This window comes from Mesoplodon mirus (assembly GCF_964341445.2).
Source record: "Mesoplodon mirus genome assembly, chromosome: 1".
Taxonomy (NCBI): Eukaryota; Metazoa; Chordata; class Mammalia; order Artiodactyla; family Ziphiidae; genus Mesoplodon; species Mesoplodon mirus.
The window spans coordinates 68,867,133-68,885,325 of NC_138976.1; positions in this window are offsets into that span (position 1 = coordinate 68,867,133).

An 18,193-nucleotide genomic window follows, 5' to 3' on the forward strand; every position below is an offset into this window, starting at 1 on the left:
ATGGCATTATATAATTCATATACCAATACAATTCCAGGAAATTGCACATGGTGAGTGGCTTTTAGAAGGGCTGCCATGCTCTGGATTGGGATGCCCAGCCCTAAGCTCAAGTGGACACGATGCAGGACCAGAGAAGCAGCCGGCTGAGCCTGCCTTATTCAATGAGATGGTTTATTGTGCCAACCTCATCTGCCGATCCCATCAACCCTAATTATAATCAACTAACTCTATTAGCTTCTTAAACCTATTTCAGGAGAGAGTGCATTATACTAAGCAAGCATCATCGAGTAATAGAGTTATGCTCTTTCTACATCAGGCTTCATTCTAGTCAGTCAAGCAGAAAGAACATTTTGCATTAATGTTCTCATAGAAGTGTACAGTTTTCACTTCTAAAACTTTGTTTCTTTGGTCAATTATTTTAGTCTGCAGAAGTCCAAAACAGGTGTGATATTTATCTGCTGATTCTTAAGAGGGATAGGCAGAACGAAACAAAGGAACATTTTATTTCATGCCGTCAGGGAAGAACTAACCTTGATTCTGCAAAGCTTATTAGCTGGAGGTAATAGAGAAGGAAAGGTGTCTAGGAATGCTGTAACTGCTGACTTTATGGTGTTATGCAGAACATTGTGTCTTGGGGCTATTTAAAAATATTTCCCCAATCCAGAAAGACACCGTTATTCTCCACTCCCCAGAGTTCTGAAGCAGGTTAACATGAAATTTAATATAATATTAGGTTGAGACTCAGTTGTAGAAATAAGAAAGGCAAACACGTTGTCTATTTATCTACACCTTGGAAGGTGATGCCGGTGACAGAGGTGCTTGCCAGGAGTGAACTCCTAATCTGCAAACTAGAAGAAAGCATTAGGGATAAATTTCAAAAGATATAAACCATGACTCTTACATGGATGAAAAATGAACATGTGTTAAAGATTTTATTCAACTCCTTAATGAGGGAACTAGTCAGATGTTGCAACCAGCTCAAAGAAGAGTCCACAGAACACATGCATTTCTAGATTGGACACAGGGAAAGTAATGTGCCAATGGAGGCAAAACTAGCTCTTCTCAGGTGGGGAGAGAAGTCAGTGGATAGAATCTGCTTGTCTCTAGGCAAGAATGATTTTTCACCACTATCAGCTATCTACAATTTATAGATTTGTAACATGGCTACACTAGAATCATAATCACATAGCCTGAAATGGTGTGATCTAGATAATGCAGTTTTCCAGTAAATCATCAACGTTTCCCTACAAATACTTCTAGGGTAATACGTGAAATATAATGTGCTCTTTATGAATTGAAGGAATAGGCCTTTCTCTAGGAAACTCAGAAAGAAAATCTTATTAAATATGATCCTAGGTGTATTTTATTTACTTATTTATTTGGCCGTGCCATATGGCATGCAGGATCTTAGTTCCCTGACCAGGGATCGAACCTGTACCCTTTGTAGTGGAGGCACAGAGTCTTAACCCCTGGACCACCAGAGAGGTCCCTCCTAGGTCTACTTTAGATGCTTGTTTAAATATGTCCAGATCCTGGCCAGAAGTGTATCCTTGAGCATAAGCCCTGCACACCAGGTCTGAAAGAAACTTCTCACTGGATGGGGATGATTTTAAATGCTTTTTCCCCCTCTATTTCCTTTTTTTTTTTTTGGTAGTTGTTGTTATTCATATTTTCTTCCACCTTAAAAAGAAAAGAGCGACCACTTTCATACACAAAACAGTGGTTAAAATGATCAGTCAGGGCTTCCCTGGTGGCGCAGTGGTTGAGAGTCCGCCTGCCGATGCAGGGGACGCAGGTTCGTGCCCCGGTCTGGGAAGATCCCACATGCCGCAGAGCGGCTGGGCCCGTGAGCCATGGCCGCTGAGCCTGCGCGTCTGGAGCCTGTGCTCCGCAACGGGAGAGGCCACAACAGTGAGAGGCCCGCATACCGCAAAAAAAAAAAAAAAAAAAAAAAAAAAAGATCAGTCAGCAGCAGGTAGGGGGAGAAGTAGGAAGCAGGTGGGGAGAAGTAACAGGACGGTACCAGCAGCTTCGGCCACTATTAACAGGCTTGATTCTACCCTTAGAACTAATCAGGCTTCTCCACCTCATCTAGGTCTTAATTTTATACAGCGACAGGAGCCATTAGCAAGAGGTTCCAATCAACACCAGAAAAAGGGAGGTGTTAACCTAATATTTGGAAAACTTCTTGAAATTGTGAGCTGTTTGTGGACAAAAGCTCTCTCTATGTATTACGTAAAACTATCATAACACTTTAGTGCCTGTTGCAAGAACTTCATGAATGTCTCTTTCATGGTGATTAGAATGCCTTCATTTGCATCAATAAAAACAAGCAAGGATGAACAAACTTTTCGACTTAGTTTTTTATTGTTGATCAACTGTTTACTCAGACCTAAAAGCTATCTATTATCCCTCCTTTCTTCCTCCTCGGCCCCCACAGCACAAGGTTAGGCTAAGTTAGATTTTTCAACTTGTATGAGCATCACACCCACCCAAGATGAGCACTCTTACGCAAAGGAATTAGTTTTTCTCCCATCCAATCTATGCCTTCATTTTGCATAACCAATGTGTCCATTAAAAGATCTCTCTAACCAAATAGCATCTCCATCACTAAATGAGACTTTAACTGTCTGGTAAAAAACCCTTAAAATATTGAGATTTTTATTTTCCCTCCAATTGCCCCTTCTCCTGCCCCTTCTTTATTATGGCAGATCTTGGAACTAAACAGTCTGGCCCACAAAACATAATATAATTACTATCTGGTCCTTTATAGTGGAAGTTTTCTGACCCCTGGTTTAGGATCTTGTCTCTGCCACTTTTTCATCCCAGTGACTTTGTACAGGTTATTTAGTCTCCTGATGTCTCAGTTTCTTCATTTGTAAAAGGGGACTAGAAATGATAGAACTCTCTCATTCGTTTATTATGAGGACTGAAGAGCTAAAATACAGAAAGTACCAAGCAGAGCATCTGGAATTTAGTAAACTCTATATGAACATTAGCTATTATTATCATTATTATTATTTCTATTTTTTCACTACTGCTAATATTTCTGTTATGCTCATATTTCCATTTATAGGGTGGCTTCTTTGTGTCAGGCACTGTGCTAATAATTTTTAATGGGATTTCTGTCCTCTCCATTTTTACGAATGAGGGAACAAAGGCCTGGTCAGCATAAATAACTTGCCAAAGTCACTTAGCAAATAGAGAAGCTAAGATCTGAATACAGTTCTGACTTCAAAACTGAAGTACATCCTACGATACCAGGGCTTTTTAACTTCTTTTCCTTTTTTTTTGTAATGAACCCTTCATTTTCCCTCAACCAAATTTTACCCAACATCCTGATTTTTCTGGTGGCTCAAAATGTTTCTTCTCTAGCTGATCTGGTCTGTAACTCTGCCTGCCCCTTGCTGCCCACTGGCCCTTAAGTCAAACCCTGGGGAACTGTGTGTCTCCTTGAATGCAGCATGACAATGGCTGCATGTGCTCTCATGTCTGCTTCAGCAGCATAGAAATCTCGGATCTTCTTGCAGGACCATTCTTTGAGGATGGTGAAGAATGAGGGTGAAAGGTCTTGCCAATATCATATTAGCAGATTCCTTAAACTCAGCTGTAACAATAGCATAGCATAAGGTGTTCAAGTCACAGCTCTAGCATTTTCTTGCTCTGGGAAACTGAACACATCATTTAACTTCAATATGCTTCAATTTCCTCATTCATATGCCTACCTCTAGCATTTGTGCAGCCTGGGAAAAGAGTATGAATGGAGGCCCACTTATCATACATCCAATGAAAGATCATAACTCAAGCTAGTATACTGTTTTATCTTCTATCATTCTAGAAAGACAAAGTTCACATGTAGAATTCTCAGGGTATCATATTGGGACATGGTGGCACCAGGACAGCTGGCCAGTAGCTCACACTCCTTTCTTCCACCACGCTTTTCCTTTATGGTAAGGATACAATGTTTACACTACTCTGACCATGAATGTGAGCTCCTTCCATGACTCCCACAAGCAGCTACCACTTGGCTTTCTCTTGACCATCCAGTTGAACATGCACCCTTGGCTCCATAGACCCTTTGTCCACTGGGAGGGGTAGAGCTGGAGAAGAGCCTAAAGCAGAGCCTACTGAAGCACAGGGGTCAGGACAGAGACTCCTCTTGCCCTGCCCCAGGAGTGGTACTAGTTATTTGTATATTGAAGATAATAATGGAGAATCCACTTATTAATAAGAATTAATAAGTTAATATATTTAAAGTCCTTAGAACAATGCCCAGTAAATGGTAAGAACCATATATATGTTTGCTATTACCATTAATTTTAACCCCATTGTCAATGACTAGAAATCTATGCTTTTGCAAACAACCAATGAAGAATGTGACTGGTTTGAGATAGATCTAGGAGTAAATACCAACTTGAAAAGAAATTACATAAGATGGAATGACCTTATATAAAGTCAATATAGATTCTTGGCCAAGTCTTCTTTTCAAAACAACTTTAAAAACATATGAGATGCTAAATGAACAAAAGTTCAATACTACGCTATGGCAGTTGAGAATCTAGAGATTAACCTCAGTGTCAGTGAACTGATGACAATCAACTGGGATGCAAATCATACCTCTCCAACCAAATAACTACGAACGCCGGTACATTTTATGATTCTCTACTGCTATTCTTAACGAAGGGAGGCCATCTTTTGATCCTGTTCTCTATTACCAGTTTATTAAGAGTATATATCTAAAAGCAACCTACTAACCTTTGAAATTATATGTAGAACAAGTGACCAGAGAAATAATCACTGAGAACAACAAAAAATAATGCTAATTACAACCAATACAGAATAATTTTAGAGTTAAATAGTGACAATGATACCTGCAATTTATCAAGTGCTTTACATATTTACAAATTAGAACCATTATTTTCATTCTACAGGTGAGAAAACTGAGGCTCAGGAAGGTTAAATGACTCTCCCAAGGCCATGCAGTTTGTGAGTAGCAGAGCTGGCATTTTAATCCAGAACTATCTCATGCCTAAGCCACCTTTTTGACTCCAGAACATGCAGTCTCTTAATGTACAATGCAATTGAAAAGAGTATATTGTTTTATGTACAACATAGTGCCTAACGACTGTCACCCAAAGTGATCATCCCTGTGCTCTAGTGAACTTAATTCAGGTTTATGTGCCTGTTGCACGTGGCTGTTGCCATTTTGGTTTAGTCCCTGGATTGTCAAAATCTTCACTAATGTAGCCGTCATGGTGCCTGAATTAAGTTTTTTACTAAAATATCATAGACATAAACATCAAGAATGCCTACTGACAAGCAAAAAAAAGAAATCCCTAGCAGAAACCACATTCTATAAGGTTTCTTTACCCCAGTCTTGGCAGGCAGAGTTGTTTCTTTTTAATTTTAGTTCTGGGAAGGGATGGCCAGAGTCATCCCCTTGACATTCTTTGCACAGATCGTTTTCTCCTCTGCAAAGACGTTTCCTCTTTTGTTCCATGTCTGCAGTGTCCCTGCCACCTGGCTGCTCACGAAAAAGGAACAGATTCTAGAACATCACTTCCCAAGGTGAGGTATATCCATTTCAATCTCTAAGGTGAGGAAACTGTTGGTGCAGAAAATCACTAAACAAAAAAGCATCTCCTTCAAATGCCCTCATGAAAGGACACATTCCCTGGCAGTGGGATGAGGAAGTGAGCAACCATTACAAAGGGGTACCAACACAAGGAATATCTGTTCATTCCAAAGTTCTGTGCCAGTCTCCCAGATCTGTTAGCCATTGAGTGCTATGCTAGGCCAGCATGGAAGCACTGACAGCAGAAGAAAGACCCCAGGCTTAATGTTAGGTGTTGGAATTGATGCCAAGGAAAGCCCTTGCTTTTAGCAATCACAGTCTCCGAGATCCAAAAATCAGTGCTTGACCAAGGCCAATGTCATCTCAACTCCTCACAAGGGTATCCCATTCTATCCTGATATGATTTTGCTAAATACAGAGCTTTGTTTTCCTAGAGAAAGCTGTGTTATAATGAAAAGAATTTTCTAATCTGATGTAATATTAGCTTTCAATTCCCAACTTTTGCCTCTTACTATCTGCATAAACTCCACCAAATTCCGTGAGCCTGTTTTCCCAATGACACAAAGGAAAAATAATATCTGCCCCTTGGTGTTCTTGTGAGAATCAAATGGTATATTGTATTGAATATATGAAACCTCCTTATAAAGCTAATAACATTATCCAAGTCTATGTTGGTACAGCCTAGTTACTTCTGTTCTATGGGTCGTCTCCATTTTAAATTGGCCTTTTGGTTTAGAAAGGAAGCTATTACCAAGAGCTGTGGAAGTCAAGAGTATAGGCTCTAAGTATCCTATCTTTTCTCCTAATCTTCTAGCAGTGTTTCATCATAAAGTGGTTGTCACCAACCCTCTCTTGAACAGCCAAGATCCCCCTGTATAGGGGTTGTGTTAGGTGACAGTGAGATATGAGTAGGGCTTGTTAAAGAGAAAGGGTAAGCGCCTTCCACTTCTGGCTTCTTTGATTAAAATTATACCTTCCCTTGACTCTTCAGTGTTGTCAAGGAATTTAGCTGTCATCCATCCACTGTATACTCCAGATTCCTTTTTTGGACTGCTGGCAGTATGATTATTGACAGACAAGCAAGTCTGAATACTGAGGCTGGTGAATGATTGGCATCCTTAAACATGGTAAACATGAAGACTTTTCATGTGTAAGACACTGATTCTCCTTCTGGCAATGATGAGGGATGGGTCATGTCAAAACCAAATGAGAATCTACAGTTCTGTGAAAAAACAGACTTCTCAGAAAGGAGAACTTGCTGCTGGATCTGACTTAATCAGTCTTTTCCCAAGTCTGCCTTCTTTGCTTTTTCTCTTCCTTTGCCTTTTTCTTTAGAGAATGATCTTTACTAGTTCTTCACCTCTCTTGCCTCACCTTCCATAATAAAATATACAATATATAATCAACGCATAACATCCTAACTGGTTTACCTTCACAGCGTCTTCTCAGAAGTGTGTCACTTAAATCTCAGCGCATTCGCCGATCTAGCTGCATAACCCTGAAAAGCTTATTTTACCATTCTCTGATATGGAGCTGCAATGCCATAGGCTTTCCCTGCTCAATCCTCATGCACATATACTCACACCCCATTGGGGGCAAAATTAAGAAAAAGAAAACTAAAAACTGGTTATATACACAGGATGGAAGTACAATCTTGTGTCTCCCAAACAGGAAATAGTTGATCAAATCTAATGAGCTTTCAGCTCATAAAAAACAATGGAGTTGGGGCTTCCCCTGGTGGCGCAGGGGTTGAGAGTCCGCCTGCCGATGCAGGGGACACGGGTTCGTGCCCCGGTCCGAGAAGATCCCACATGTCGCGGAGCGGCTGGGCCCGTGAGCCATGGCCGCTGAGCCTGCGCGTCCGGAGCCTGTGCTCCACAGCGGGAGAGGCCACAGCAATGAGAGGCCCGCGTACCGCAAAAAAAAAAACCCAAAAACAAGGGAGCTACACAGATGGTCAAGGACAAATGATTTTGAAGAGAAACAGAAAATAGCTTGAACTCAAGAAAACTCCTTGGTATTTATTTGTTTGTTTGCTTGTTTGTTTTCAAATGTGCAGATTCTACAAACACTAAGCATATTTTATGCCAGGCACTTCCTCCTCTACTTCAAATCATTGACATTTATATATAATAAGCTGGCTCACCAAGTTACACGGGCAAATGTTCTACAAAAATATAGTTATAAAGAATCTTAGGCATCATCAATTCTAATCCTCATTTTACAACTGAGTAAACTGAGGTCTAGAGATGTAAATTGACTTGCAGAAAGTCACATAGTCCACGGCAGAGATGAGCCTGGAAACTGTGTCTATGGAGTTCTAATTCATGATTCTTCCTGGTACACTAAGGCCTGGTAAATCTCAGAGAAATAAGCCAAACATTTTGGTGGAAATCAGAGTGTTATGTCTTTTCCAAAGAACGAAAAGAACATGGGCCTCTCAGCAGAAATTGCTGAAATTTAGTATTCCTAAATTCTTGTATAGCCCTGCAACTTGGCAAAAATCTTTCAGAAGACTTGTGCTATTATCAAAAGGATAAATGGGTGGCTACTTACTCAAAACAACACTGGAAGAAAGAAACATAGAAGAGTGTGACATAGATGCCTTCCCATTGCATAGCTGTTATTCTCCAAGAATCTCATAGAGAAAACACTCTTTCAGGAGGTGCCAGCTGAGCAAAAGTGGAGACCTAAGAGCTTGCATAAAATTCACAGTTTGCAATCCACAGTGGAGCCTCTGAATTTTAAATTCTGTGGTATGACAATGACATAAAGCAAGTTTGTTTGTTTCTTTTTTCTTAAAAGCCTAATAAAGACATTGTTCAGAATATATTATTAAATCTTGGCTGGAGCCTTTAATCTAAGGTCTGATGCCCTAAAAGTTCAATCACCACAAAATGCCCACCACAGCTGGTATGCTGACTTGAATGGCAAGTCACAGAGCCAGCAGCATTGGCAAAATGACAACAGCTACACACACACACACACACACACACACAAAAACACACTACATTTTCATGTGTATATGTGTGTGTATATATATGCAAGCCCATACCACTCTCTTTGATAATAAGAATCTTTTACCCTCTGAAGAGCTGCAGAAATCTCAGCTACTACTGTAGCCCTGTTAACAGCCAACTCTGTGACAAGGGCCTACTCAAAAGAGAGGAAAGTCAATAAAAGTAAAGTGTAAGTGTACTGTTAATGACAGGTTCTTCCAGGCACTTTCCCCCAAATTATACCATTCCTATTCAAATACCATCTCAAGAGTCTCAGACAGTGTCAAGTGCAATCATTGTTATTGCAGTTGCCAAGGTAATCAATTGAAATCATAATGAAGGGAACAGAAGGAAATCAATAGAGTCTGAAATTACAAATAAAGAGAAGCTATCGTTTAAGAGCATTTGGCTGAAATCTTCCATATTAATGGAGTCAGAAATGGCTGTGTCATTCAGAAGCAGTGTGGTGCATAATTCAGCCGAGTGCATTAGAACACCTAAAAGAGACTGCAATAATTAGGACTGCCTACCAAGAATCTGTCCACCTTAGAAGGCATATTGCTGAGTTGTTTGTTATAGCTCCAGTGTGTTTTTATATCTCAATATTTTCAATCATCTCCCCAGCACCCTTAGGTAGGAGGCAGGATTAGCTTGCTCCGAGACATTAAGAACAGGTTGTTAGTCCAGTCTGACTCTGAGATTAGGAAGTAAGGGGGACTAATCCATTTTATTTTAGAAGTATGTTCTTCTACAAAAATTCTATTGATTTGGTAGAGCAATATATCTGGTAGAGAAAGCAAGGGATAAGTATGGAAATAGATTATAGGAAAATTGATTATTGCCTAGTCTTTAATCACATGCCTGAAAAGTTCATTGGGCTCCATTAGAGTGACATAAACGTTTTCAATTTCACTGTTATTTGTAAAGGTAAAATGAACATTCTAGAAGTGCCTAATACTCATGATCAACTACACCCTAAAGAGAGAACAGGAACCAAATGACAATAAAGGTTGAACAGCTATCCAGTTCTTTTAACAGAAAATAGTCCATAAAAAGGATAAGGAATTATGAAAAAATCATGTACTTTCCTATATTGGCTTATCTTTGGGAACTGAAAATGACAGGTTTATGGATTTCAGCAGAAATACATTTATTTCATTTTCAATAGTCTATGACAGGCTTTCCATATTCCACTCCACTGCTTTGCAGGCCTTGGCTTACAGGCTGTCTGTTTGAGAAATCCTAAACTTTTAATCTCAATCTATAGATGGCAGGAATACATAAAAAGCTTACATGTGTTTGGCATCAATATCACGAGAACACTGGGACTACAAGCATATAATTTATACATATTTAACTATACCCTTTCGGTCAAAAATAGAAAAAGGAAGAGAGGAATACAACAATTAACGTAGCGTGAGTTCTGATTGCCATTCTGCTCAGTGAACCTATACCCAAGAATGAACATGAGATGGGAGGTTAGAAGATATTTTTCACACAGCAGGCTTAGTTCCCACATGCTTCTCAGAGAGTAAGCATTAAAATTCTAGTGTTTTAAGATATTTATCTGTTTAACTATTTATTTACCATTTATTTATTTTTATGCCACATGATCTCTACCTGTAAATTGACTCCTTCATGTGGTACTCAACCAAAGAATTATCAAATTTCTGCAGACAAGACAGTGAATAAACTCTCCACACCATGTTGATCAAAACTGTTTTTCCGGTTTTAAATATTAGCCAGACATAGAGAATGTTGGACTGTAAGGCTTGGGTGCACAGTCTGGATAGAACCAGTTAATTATGTGCATTTCACTGATCCTTTGTCAGTTGTCAAACACTGAAGGATCAACCTAAAGATATACTGAACTTATTGAGAAAACTGTGCCCTTATTGTGCCCTTCTCCACCACGGCAACTTCCTATGATATTTTCAAAGATAATTTTAACTATATGTAGTGTTGGCTGATTTTAGAACCCAAACCTCACCTGAGATATAAATTCTTCATGCAAAAATTTTCTGCCAGGGGCTTCCCTGGTGGCGCAGTGGTTGAGAGTCTGCCTGCTAATGCAGGGGACACGGGTTCGAGCCCTGGTCTGGGAAGATCCCACATGCCGCGGAACAACTGGGCCCGTGAGCCACAGCTACTGAGCCTGCGCATCTGGAGCCTGTGCTCCAGCAACAAAAGAGGCCTCGATAGTGAGAGGCCCGCGCACCGCGATGAAGAGTGACCCCCCGCTTGCCACAACTAGAGAAAGCCCTCGCACAGAAGTGAAGAACCAACATAGCCAAAAATAAATAAATAAACAAATGTGGGTTTAAAAAAAAAAAAAAAATTAAAAAAAAAATTTTCTGCCAGGCCTTAGCACTCATTTAATTCACAACAATGGACACATGTTTTCTAGGACTTAAAGGTCACTTGTTGGTCTCTTTGGGGAGCATATTAGAAATGCATACGTACTCTCAGGATTCACTCCAGATCTACTGCATCAGAATCTGTACTTTAACTAAATACCCAGATACTTAATATGCAAGTTCATGTTTGAGATCCACTGTGTTTGAGAGGAAAATTTATGGCATAATAGACCCTAGAGCATTATCCAATTGCTAATTAAGAAGAAAGCAAGAGAGAGAGAAAGCCTAAGCACATTTGTGCAGGCGTAATAGTTGGGGCAGAGTTCTATTGCTACATGTACTAGCATATTATAATCACCACATTAGCTTTGGCATTATGGTTATTAGTAATCATAAATAGATTCAGAATGTGTTTGTATTTTATAATATTGAATTATCTCCCCTCCCACCTCCAGGCCAGAAGAATGCATGTAAACAAATAATAAAAAGATAACATGATAACTGCTATAATAAAGATATAAATAAAATGCTTGGAAAGCTGAGAAAATTGAACCATCCATTTTGCGTGCAGAGATTGAAGAAAGACTTTTTCAAATAGACAGGTGGATACTGAGGAGACGGGTATTCCCAACAACAAGAACACAAGGGGTAATGAAAGGCTTTGCCATTTTGTAGTTGCTAAGTACTTGAATGTGCCTAGAGCTTATGGTGTATGTGGTTTTGCAATCTCTTTAGGGGAGGTAGGAGAGGAAAGGATGGACAGGAAAAGATGAGGATGAAAAGATTGGAATAGGGTAGAGAGAGCTGGACTCTAATGCTGAGGCATCACCACAAGGCCTAAGATTAACATATTATCAGAGTTATTGAACCCAAGAGTCAAACTTATTAAAGCTGATATGATATGGTCAGATTTTTAACGGTTTTATCAAAACCACTTATATAAAATTGCATTTGCGTATTAAGACTAGGTTGCTGAAAAATCAATGGCTGGTCCATCCAATAAAATTGAAAACCTGGTTTTCAGGATATGAAACACATTATAGTGTTTGATATCATTTTTTGCAAAAGAATATACAATAAGTCGTATAATACTTAAATATATACTTTATCTTCCCAGTGTTAGGGGTGGCTGCTCATTCGTTTTCAAACATATAAACCTCCGACTCTAACACCTATGGATTTTTAAATCTTTCCCAAGATACACATGTAGTAACTTGGGTGATTTTGTCTTCATATCCTTCTCTGTGTCTGGGCTCTTGTACCCTCATGTACTATCTGTACCGGGTGCTGTACCGTGTGAAGCTAAACAAGAAACTCAGTTCCTCCACCAGCTGCTACAAAACGAAGCTGCTCAGGCATTCTTAAATGTTTGAAGGCTCAAGAGAGAATAATACCACACAGCACAGAGTTTTGTGCTACCCACAACTCCTCTTCCCTTTCCCCTCTCATCACTATGACCCTTCCCAAAGTCTTAAGAAAAGGACAAATACTTTCCCCTCTGTTAGGGAAAGCAGCTTCCTCCCCGCCTCAGGAGCTCACCTTCTACTCCAAGCACTTACTAAAGTAGTTGTCAAAAGTAGGAACTATTCTATGCCTTAAAGGAATTGTGATAGCCACTGTTAAGAGAAAAACTGTTTAACTTGTTACTCAATATATACTATTCAGACACACAATACATTTGTGTGTGTATATGTGTGTATATATATATATGCATGTACTTATATATATTATATATATACCCACACATACAGATATATATATATACATATATTTGTACATAGTGTATGAACATATATATACATATATTATGTACATATATAAGCATAAGGTATGTGTGTATATTCATTAACATACATATGTGGACAGAAGGTTGGAAGGATATGTAAAACAATGTTAACCATGGTTATATATGGGTAATGAGATTATGGATAATTTTTACTTTCTAACTTTCCCCTATATGTCTGTGTTACATACAGGAATATGTAATTTTAAAAAATTGGTTAGTAAAAGGGAATGTGATGATTTTATTTGAAGGAACAGTTTCATTTGAAGAGTGAGCAAAAGCTGACAAGCAAGGGCTTCCTGATTCAGTAGGTGCTGATGGACTTGAGGCAATCTATGTACACTATGGTTTGGAGAAGTTGTGCCTTGAAAAGAAAGGTCAATTGAGATGGTAGTTCTAGAGTAGTATTTTTTGCACTCTTCTTTTTTTTTTAAGTTTTATTGGAGTATAGTTGATTTACAATGTTGTGTTAGTTTCTGCTGTACAGCAAAGTGAATCAGATATACAAATACATATATCCACTCTTTTTTAGATTCTATTCCCATATAGGTCATTACACAGCATTGAGGAGAGTCCCCTGTGCTATCCAGTAGGTCCTTATTAGTTATCCATTTTATATATAGTAGTGTGTATATGTCAATCCCAGTCTCCCAATTTAACCCTCGCCCCCCACTTTCCCCCGGTAATCACAAGTTTGTTTTCTCCATCTGTGACTCTATTTCTGTTTTGTAAATAAGTTCACTTGTACCATTTTTTTTAGATCCCACATATAAGTAATACCATATGACTGACAAGGGATTAATCCCCAAAATATACAAACAGCTCATGCAGCTCAATATCAGAAAAAGAAACAGCCCAATCAAAAAGATGGGTGGAAGATCTAAATAGACATTTCTCCAAAGAAGACATACAGATGGCCAAAAAGCACATGAAAAGATGTTCAACATTACTAATTATTAGAGAAATGCAAATCAAAACTATAATGAGGTATCACCTCGCACCAGTCAGAATAGCCATCATCAAAAACCTACAAACAATAAATGCTGCGGAGGGTGTAGAGAAAAGGGAACCCTCCTACACTGTTGGTGGGAATGTAAATTGGTATAACCATTATGGAGAACAGTATGGAGCTTCCTTAAAAAATGAAATATAGGGCTACCATATGATCCAGCAATCCCACTCCTAAGCATATATGTGGAGAAAACTGTAATTCGAAAAGATACCTGCACCCCAATGTTCAATAGCCAAGACATGGAAGCAACCTAAATGTCCATCGACAGAGGAGTGGGTAAAGAAGATGTGGTACATATACACAATGGAATACTACTCAGCCATAAAAAAGAAAGAAATAATGCCATTTGCAGCAAAATGGATGGACCTAGAGATTGTCATACTGAGTGAAGTAAGTCAGACAGAGTTCTAGAATCATATTTACTAAACTAATTCCAGAGTTGGTGCTTAAGGAATTACATGTAGAAAACACTGTCTAAAGAAATTTTTGCACTATGTTTTATCCAGCATTTCCAAATGTGTTTGACATAGAATCCACTTTTTTGCATGGAATACTACGAAATACTAATGAAAAATTATTGTTCCATAGAACACATTTTGAGAAATGCCACTTTAAGGAATAGTGGAGTTAATAAAAGTTTATATTTGCTAGACTTGACTATGCTTGTGGGTCTAGGGGAGGGAGGTTGTGAAGAAGAAATTGAAGATGTAAGACAAAAGGAAAATAGTTTTTTGACCAAAGTTCCAGAGAAAGCATAAGGGGATGAAAACTAAGACATTCCTACTCAAAAGACTGGTTTCTAAACCAACAATTTCAGCATCAATTGTTGACATTTCATTTTAACAAGGCTCCCAGGAGATGCATTTGTACATTAATATTAAAGAAGCACTGCTCTAAGAAAAAGGAATCATGTCAGAGGCCTGAAAAATGTGGGAAAACGTTTGAAACAGCTAGTGTGGGGAATGTGACAGGGAATTGACAAGGGTCCATTTGATACTGAAATTCTAATCAGTGTCTTGGTTTGGTTCTTATTTAAGTTTCTCCAGTGAAGCTCAGAACTCAAGAGTAGAGAAACAGAATTATGGCTGTGGCCCAGGTTGGGGATTGACAGAGGAGCATTACTGAAGAACAAGGCAGTAGGAAGTCCTAAAGCAACCGAGAGAGTAGTATTGAAATAGCTGAGTTAGAGGGCATTTGAGGATCCAAAAAAGCCAGAAGGAACCTGATGCGTGGAGGGGATTAGGAAAAACTTCAAGAGGTGTGAGGTGAGCAAAGTGATAGATAAGGAAGTCAGGTTTGGAAGTGCTAAGTTCTGGTATTTCATTTGTAGAGGACAGAAGATGAGGAAAACAATGGGAACAGATAAAGGGGAAGAGATGATAGGAAAGTCCAACGGGTACAGTTTTTCTGCTGTCTACAGAATTGTCATGCAAAGTGCTGGGTGGGTCAGAATCTCCTCCCTTCTGTGGTTCCAGAGTGGGCTGGAATGAGCCAATGTAATCCCCAAATAAGGACTGTTTTTTATACTCTTCTAGATTTTATATGTGGCCTTAACCAGCTTATAGTAAGACTCTTGGGTTATGCCGTTTTCCATGCTGGCTATCAAGGATCAGTGAACAGAAGTGGGATTACTAGGGTGAAACCAAGTTTCATTTTAGGAGAAACAGTAGAGAACACGCAAAGAAAAGTTTCAATGCAGAGAGGAGTTTGGTCACAACAGAAGTAAGATAATCAAAGGGAAACTTTAGGCACAAGATATTACTAACTACTACTACTGCTGCTGCTGCTGCTACTAGTAGAACACTGACTATTTACCAGGTACCTCTAAGCACCGTGTGTCTTTATTACCTCATTCAATCTCCAGAATAGCTCTATAAGGTTGGTATCATTAACACATCCATATTGCTAGTAAGGAAACTGAAAGATGTTAAGTAATTTATCTGAGGTCATGCGGTTAATAAGAGGTACAGCCAGGGTTTGGTCCTATTTAGCTAATTCCAGATTCCATGTTCTTATTCACCTCACTATACCCATTATCTTTATGCAGATGCAGTGACCATTTTCATCATCATCACCCTAATCATCATCATCCTCCTCATCCTCATCACTATTAGGTCTTATATAGTGATTTAAGATTTATGAATTACTACCTTCATATGATGAGAAGGCTTTTAGAGCTTAAATCAAAATGTATGGTTTCAACATCCAATTCCTTGCTCTCTACAATCTTGCTCTAGACCAGCAACACCAGTAGCACTTGGAAGCTAGTTACTGAATCTGAATCTGAATTTTAACAAACTTCCCTAGAGAATCTACATTGTTTGAGAAGTTCTAATCTACACTGTTCTATGTTGCAATGTATTGCCACGAAGGACCATTTCTGGGAAAAATTGAAATAAGAGTTTTTATTATCAGGGCCTTCCTACTTTGTCCTCTTTTTTTTTTTTTTTTTTTTTTTGCGGTATGCGGGCGTCTCATTGTTGTGGCCTCTCCCGTTGCGGAGCATAGTCTCCGGACGCGCAGGCTCAGTGGCCATAGCTCACAGGCCCAGCCGCTCTGTGGCATGTGGGATCTTCCCGGACCGGGGCACGAACCCGTGTCCCCTCCATTGGCAGGCGGACTCTCAACCACTGCGCCACCAGGGAAGCCCCCCTACTTTGTCCTCTTATAACTCCACTTTCCTCTCCTAGAAACCTACATCAGTTTGAAAGTTTCAGCAGCAAATATCAGAACACCATAAGTGTGACGGGCTTCAGCTATGAGGAAATGAGTTATATAACAGGATGTCAACAACTCAGAGTTCAAGGCTTACTGATTCAGTGGTTCATCCAGGCCATCACCAAATTCCTTCCATGAACTATGACCTCAAGTTAGTTTCTCTTGGCCATAAAATGGCTGCAGCATTTCCATGTTTTACCTTCCTTCACAGAAACATTGAGAGGAAGAATTAGGGAAACTTCTTTGTGTCTACTTGATAGATGAGGCTCCAAGTAGATTTTTCTCTCATGTCTTACTTGCCAGAATTGGGTTGCTTGTTACTTCCTAAACAAATTACTAGGTAAGGGAAAGGGATTGCATCGACCAGTTTACACTAATCTCTGGGATGGACTGGATGATGGAGAATCAACAAACACGGTTACCTCAGAATCCAAGTCACCCATGCTGCCACTGGCTTCCAGGAGATTACTGCTCCTATCTGCCATCCTGGTGTCCTGCTTTCTGCCCTCTTCCTCTACCTCCTCTCAGCTTGCTGTCAAGACACTCTTATAAACTCATTCATAAAATATTAATGACCAGTCAGATTTTGCCAGTGTAATCCATCTGAAAAGCTAATCCAATTCCAGGTGACTGTTCCCAGTTGTTTAGACAGCAACATCCCTTAAGTGGAAAGCTGAGTTCAAAAGGCAACTAGAGTTAGATAGGAAAATAATATAAAAATAAAAGAGACTCCCATTGCTTTGATGACGTTTGGAGTGCCAAGAACATTGGACTGAGAGACCAGCGATAAGGCAGCTAAATCTGGAGAGAGGTGGTGCTCTGCCGATGTACACAAGTCATTTCACTATCTGAGCCTTGGTTCATTCATCTGAAAAGTGATCGTACTTTGGCCTGGTTCACCTCGTACCATGAGGATAATAAATGATAATGCATAGGATGAATATTAGAAAGCAAATATAGAGTGTTATTATTCCTCCGGTACAAAGAACAGTACCTTGCTCTAGATATTGAATATATATTTGTTGAATGAATGATTAACTGTATTTTCACCTTACCAAGAAAAGGTATTTAAATTTAACCCAACAAAGCATATTTTACAGTTTCTATCATGCTTCAGTAGCAGGTGTCTAGTGGCCTTTCCAAAGCTCTACAAATCATCCTAGTCCATTTATAAAAACTTATCTCTACTCTAGTCATATATGAAGGAAAAGAGCAGCTTTACATTATTTTGAGTAAGGTAAAATACCTATGAAATTTCATAAAAAGTTACAGACATGCCCTTTCATTCATTCATTCATTCATTCATTCATTGATTTATTTATTGATTGATTGATTGGTACGCGGGCCTCTCACTGTTGTGGCCTCTCCCGTTGTGGAGCACAGGCTCCAGACACGCAGGCTCAGCGGCCATGGCTTACGGGCCCAGCCGCTCCGCGGCATGTGGGATCTTCCCGGACTGGGGCACGAACCCGTGTCCCCTGCATCAGCAGGCAGACTCTCAACCACTGCACCACCAGGGAAGCCCTCATTTATTTTTTGAAAGTAAAATATTTATTTCTTTGATTACAGAAAGCAGTACTCATTGCAAAAAGAAGGTTGGAAAAAGTATAAGATACAAGTTTAAATCTTATAAAATCCTATCACTCAGGTATAACCACTAATAAAATCTTGGCCCCTTTAAGGCTGTTAGCTTTGAATATTATTAATTTATATTCTTTTCTACCCATATATACACACACATTATTGTAT